Here is a 7,058-nt window from a genome sequence, read left to right on the forward strand (position 1 = left end):
GAACCCAATCCTGACGCCCCATAAATGCCGGAAGTTTCCGCCCGTTCGGGGTCGCTGGCATTTTCGTGAACTTCAGTTGGTAACACTGTTTGTAATTTGAGTTCTGGCAATCGCCACACGCCTACGGGTTAGTTTTAGTTTGTCTGTATTTAAGTTAAATTGTTTTCGGCCACCGCGCCATTGTTTATTTGTGTTTCTTTATTGTTTATTTGTTAATAAAACCCCTTCCCGACATGTCAGACCTCTGCGCTTCCTTCCCCCGTAAGTCCGTAGTCGTGACACTTATTCTTAACATTCTTAAGATAGCATTCAATGAATAAAATAAAATAAATTAAAAAACACACAAGTCACATCAACATGAAAGTTTTATATCGTTCTGCGGGCCACGAGTTTGAGACCCCTGATTTAGACCTGTCACTGCCCACAAATTATTGTCTCTGTGTCAAACAAAAGGAAACCGAAAAAAACATTACATATAAATACATTAAACACTCATATTTAATCCACCTAATTTAATCCATTCATGTCTTTGGACATTTAGAGGAAACTGGAGAACCCTTGATGGGAAAGCATGCAACCTTTGTACTTACAACCTATGTATGTTATACAAATTTGATTATTGTGTGTTTTGTAGTTATTATAACGACTTGGATTGTTTAATCTAGATTAATTAAATTCATGAGATAAAGGAATACTATTTGGGTCCATCGTTCTCAATCACAATGAAGTTATTTCATTTCTTTAATGATATTGTGAACATTCTGCTTCTGAATGACTCACATGCAGCTTCTTAGATGCTTTGATCATCCAGAGAACATTTTTGGAGATTGTGTAGTTTTCTGTTATCTTTTTTTTATATTCTGTTCTATTTGATGAGATGGAGAGATGGATGCTGAGCTGAATCAGATTGCAAAGAGCACCAACATCAGCCTTCATATCATATTTTGGGGGATTTACCTTTGCACATATCAAAGAAGCAGCTCTATGTTTCCAGACTGTCTATGGAGATTGATGAAGAGGTTGCTGCCTTTGGCCTCTCTTTCTCATAAAGCCTGTCTACATTCATTCTGAAACATCAAAAACTAATCACAAAAATATTGCTTATAATGAAAAAAAATTACATTATAATGCATGAAGCCACTATCATGGCCACTCTATGCTTGTTATGTGACATTTAAAGTGAATGAATGATAAGATATACAAGAGTTCAGAAAATGTGATATTTGCTCTTGTATTGTGTATAACAGGAACAGGACATCTATCTATCTATATTACATATACTTTGCATAAATACATCCATCCATTCACCCAATCTATGCTGTATTTTCTTTCCTTGGGATGAAAATGATGATAGGCGTATTTGCTTTGGAACAATTATTTCTTCCTTTGCCCCAAATACATCAAAATGCCACAACTGCCATTTAGTGGCAATTTAAATTTGCCCAAACTTAAATTAAGAATGATCAAGGCAATTATGATCAGTTGCACAGTCACGACTCAGCAAATCTAACTGAACGCCAAGCAGATGCTATACGTAAATCAACCATTTAAAAAGTATGAAAGAGAACAATGTGAGGAATGAAAAATGGCAATTTCTGACACTCCTGTGTTCCATTTTTCACAACTGATTTGTTTTAACTTTTAATTTCATGCATTGCAATGTACCCAAGCAACTTATATTTATGAATTAGCTTGACCAGCCTGATTAAAGATCTATACATTATGCAGCATTTTAGATTTTAGAAGAGTGCTCGTCCATCTTTTTTTTTTCACTGCCCAGATTAAGACTTATTTATTTATATATAATTCATCAATTATTACTCAGAACTGCAGGTCAAAAAATGGGAAGGGGACACTTCTCCCAAAATCCATTACTAAGTACGTGACCGCTAACTGTGAGGACTGCTTAGTGGATGTGTTACACAGGAGCAAGCCAGTTATATGCGATGATGTTCCACGGAAGAATGAATTTTACATCCTCATGAATTAACATCCCCACATTACTGTCACACAGACGGGCAGAATGCTGAACAGAGTCCTAGTTATATTGCGCCCTGTTAAACCCCGTTGGCTTAAAGAAAAAAAAAAAAGTTTCATCAGTTTCATCGGCAAGGCCATAAACATTCCACATCATGGAGGAGAAACGACCTCAGGCTCGGGGTGTGAGTCCCCTTCCCTGGCTCACCCACCTGTCCTGAGACAGTGATGGCCCTCATGATTCCTGTCACCTGATTTAACTGAGGACGCTGCAACGCTGGCAGGAACAGATTGGAGAAGACGCACAGATCAAAGGTCATCTGTAGACGAGACGGGCGTCTGTGTTAGTGGTGACAGGGGTTTGGCAGCTGCAACTGCTTTTAGAGAAAGAGGAGGAAAAAAAAAATAATAGCGAAAGTGAATTATGACGTGACAGAATATGAGGAACAGCCGTCACATGGCCATCTCTTTATCTGCCTTGTGACAAAGTCTGATTGCCTGACACATGATGACCTTGAACAACTAACTTCCCCATTTTGCTTAATCAACCCTAACATGAAAATTAGGGGTTCATTGAAGGAGATATTTCTTTTTTTCTTGTGTTTTTTTTAAATCCACCTAACCTCTGAAATCTGCAGCTCGATCCTTTTGATATGATTTGTTAAGATTATTCAAACTGTATTAGACACCTTTACATTTAGATATGAACATTTGCTGGAACCATGGGTGGGTGGGTGGTTGTGCAGTATGTTTCTGACAAACTGGGATGAAAATGACACAGACCAGCCTTTGTCCTACAAAAAACAAACAGTGAATCAGATGGTTATATCCCAATTATCTGAGACATTTTTTATGGTAGAGAGTTTCAGTGTTCATTAGTGTCAGTCAAGGGAATATGTATTTCAGGTTGAACTGCATAAACCCTGGTGTTTAAAACACACCCATCACAACATTCAGAGGACAGCTAAGCTCTGCATGATTTGAGCACAACCAGGGGAGGATCATGGGGAAAAAAACTCCTTTATTCATAATGTTTTATCATGTGTTATGTACTGTGCATAATAAAAATAATAATAATGCACATCAAAGCATTGTAATGCATTTCATTAAATTGCTGAAACTATCTTGTAACTACTGTAGGATAGATTTATAAAGAACTCATATAATGCCACAAAGCACACAGTTATTTTACCCCATATGCCAAGCATAATGAAAAGCACATAATGTATTAAATATACTGTAGCGAACGTGCTTCGCAATGGGGAGAGAAGAGACGTTGACACAGCGGAGTAGCTCAGAGAAGCCTTTTATTCTGCCAGCACAAGAGGTCAACAGCAGGGCAACAGGGGAGGCATTCACCCAAGATCATAACACGCCCCTGCCTGCTCCAGTTACTCCCCACTACCAGGCAACAGCCCACTAAATCCCCCAACACTCACCCTAACAGTGGGTAAACCTTGCCTCACTAACCCCAGAGGCAGCCCATATGTAAATTAGGTCAGCCCCATTGGCTGCCAAAGCTAACGTTGGTGTCGTATATTGTTGTTGTTTTATAATTTTGTGCTTGAGAGACACCATTGACCGGAAGCAAATGCTGATGCTGTTGAAAGGCAAAAGGCCGATATATGTTGTTTCGATTCATTTTATGTGTTCTGATGCTTTAGGGATTTAAGCATCAGGTATATAAACTGGGCCAGCTGAGGACACAAGCATAGAACAACCAGTTCCCCTGCAGTTTTGCAGAGGAAACTGCCACCAAAACCCCCAAATTATCAGGCTGCTATTATTCACTTCGAAACAAACTACATTTCAAAACTGCAATTATGCACCGAGGTGAAATGCTTTATATATATTTTGCACCCCCAGACTTTTTTTTTATATATATATATAAAAGCCTGTTAAGATTTGAACATTGCAATTTTATTTTTGAAAACCACAACATTGTGCAGAGGTCAGAGTGTACTGCTGATACTAATTGCATATTCACCCAGGAAGCACTACATTTAATCAGACCACACATTTAGTGCTTTTCTCCCTAACGGCCGGCATCTAATGGACTTGGTAATGCAATGAAACCCTTATCGTTCTTTTACTAGGGCCCACATGTATCAGGCTTAATGACTGGAAGGCAGTCCCGAGCACCCGGCTTTACCTAATGGCCTTTGTAGTGCTCTCCATTGGATTGTTAATAAGACCCCTCCATTTGGGGTCCGAAAAAGGGCAGGCTATTAGAGAAGACTTACACTTGCCTCGAGAGAATTTGCCAGGTTCATTGTCTGTCCCCTACCTGGATTCCTTCAACTCGTGACTGTAAAAGAATAAATGGGGAAGTCTTGCTGAGGCAAACTAATAGTCTAGAGTAATTGGAGCTGTCTGTTGGGCTAACGAATCTGACCCACAATCCTCGGGCTTAATCGACGAGGCTGAAAAGAGTGCATGGTCTGACCGGTTGTCTCCTCTATGCCCACACACACTGCCGAGCATCTTGCAGCCTGAGCGTCAGCAGCTCTGTCGAAAGCCACAAGCAGAGCTGCTTGCTTCAACAGTAGTCTGCTGAACGCCAGACCTGAAAACCATAGCAGTGAGCATGATTACATTGGGCGGCTCTCTCAACCCATGCCGAGGAAATGAACTTGTGCCATGTTTGTGCGAAAAACTGTATGGGCTTGCAGAATGTAAATCAAGGGGCAAATGAGGTTGTGGGAAGCGCTGTGAAAGTAAGATTCTCAGGGAGAGTGCATAGATGATGTGGCAACTTTATTAGATACACCTACTGTATTCATACAGGGCACAAAGTGGCACTGAGCCAAAAGATAAAATGAAGACACGTCATAATATCTTTATGTCCATAATAAAAAAATAAAATAAAACAGTGAATAGGGCCTAAAGCAAAAGTTTGGGCACCCTGCACTGTCGCTACCTAGTATCTCCCTTTTTGGCTAATTTAATTTCGCTTCTTAGTGGGGGGGGATTTTCACCTAGTCATTCTTGCAAGAGGCTTCCGGTCCTGCAAAATTCTTGCACGCGGCTCTTTTGAGATTTATCGACAATGATGTTTAGGTATTTAGGTATTCAGTTGTATATACTTGTATATACTTATTTTGTTGTAAGACCAATTCTCTATTGGTCTATCTTTGAACTCAAAAGTATTGAGGTGCATGGTGCTCCTGTCCTTCACTCACACACAGCCCATAACCACCTATTCCTACCAAGGGCACACTCACACATGCCACACACTAATGTTTGTGGCGTTGCCTGCTCTAGTAGTGTACATGCCTTTGGACAACCTGGAGGAGGCCCACATCATAATAAGGAGAGCGTGCAAATTCCATTTACACAAGGTCTGGGCCAGGAGTGAAATATTAGGTGCCTGCCACCATGCAGCCTGTTTTACAAATGTGCATGAAATGCTGAAAACTGCTTTAGCATACCACTGTTTATTAGCATGATTATAGATGATAATTCTGTAAAAAGAACAACTTTATAACAGCAACACATTTAGTACTTTTTTTGCTGAACACCCTGCTTATTGCTACAAAATGAAGCCTGTCTTTAACAAGAACCTAAGGGGACACAAGTTCAAAATCAATACAAGAATAAAAAAGAAAATAAATAAATGGCGCGAATCAACCAGAAGACAAATAACAGGTAGACAGCCAGAGGGGACAGTCCTTGGAGTGCCCCCCGCCAGAGGATTGCTGATAAAGGAGGCAATTTATTGCAGGGTAATTTGCCACAGATCTCTCACAGTTATCACTTGGGATAACGGCACGTCAGCGTCTCCCGCATGGAAAAAGACACGATGACCTCCTGTGGCCAGAACAACAGTAATATTCTGCCTGGCAAAGCATATTGATGTGCAAAGCATACACACAGCACTGAAAATCAATATGTAATTATTTGTTACTTTTGGAGGGCTCTCTGTAGTAAACCCTGAGATCCCAAAATGTATATCAAGTTTTTATGACTAACACCGACGTTCTGCAGGAACTTTGGAGGGCGAAAAACTGTTTCAATAAGTAGGATCACTGTAGCCTGATAGCTCACAAACTAATAAAATGGCAAAATGTAGTTAGTATTAGAAGCAAATAAAAAAACTTATATATATATATATATATAAGTTTTTTTTAGAGAATGGCTTATTGAATGTGTCTTAAAAGTGGCCACTAGATGGCAGGACATACACATATCTTTCAAAACGATCACTTAGTGAAATTAGCTAACTAATGATCATAACGAGATTCATAAGGTGATCAACCCTCAAATATGTTATAAAACTATTTTCTGAAAACTAAAATAAAGAAATAAGGTTCAGTGTTGCTTACACTTATTCTGGGCCATATAAAGGAAAATGATGGAGCGAACACAACCGGGAGAAGAGGGTTAAGACCTCTTTCTGCCATATGTTGAGAAAATTAGCACTCTCGGTCATCTCATTAACCATGTTCATCTTCCAACACAAACAGCTCCAACTCGCCTTGGGCACACAACTAATTAAATATTCATCGCTGGTCCACTTTGCATTCCCCCAGTTTCACAGATGTTATTTTTTTTTTTTTTTTTTTGCATACTAGTCTCAGTATCATTTGGGACTGTGGCCAATTCTTCCACTGCGACTCCTGATTGAGGCCCAGATTTATCCTTTAGGGACCCTGACACATGTTCATGCTGCTGACAGGCCCTCATTGAAGGCAGATTCCCTTCTTCCCACAGAAAGAAAACAAAACAGAGAAATCAAGCCTAAATACCATTTTGCACTCAAAGTTTCACTAACTTTAAACCCTATTTAATCTTTTTCATCATTTAGAGATGCAGTTAATTGATAGTAACTTACAAAGCGATTGTTTGGAGGGCCCTAGAAAAGAATTTAGTTTGAGTATTTTAATGACATCAATTAAGAAAAGGGCCACTAGAATCCACACCCACGTGAAGAATTTATACCTGATGATCAATGTGATTATATTTAACAATTTTAATCTATCAACATGTGTGTGTATGAAAGTAAGAGCAAATTAGATTTATCTTATAACTGCCGCAACAATTAATGAAAACAAAAGTGAACAAATAAGAAAAATGGCAAT

Source organism: Denticeps clupeoides, chromosome 2 (genome assembly GCF_900700375.1).
Source record: "Denticeps clupeoides chromosome 2, fDenClu1.1, whole genome shotgun sequence".
NCBI classification, from domain to species: Eukaryota; Metazoa; Chordata; class Actinopteri; order Clupeiformes; family Denticipitidae; genus Denticeps; species Denticeps clupeoides.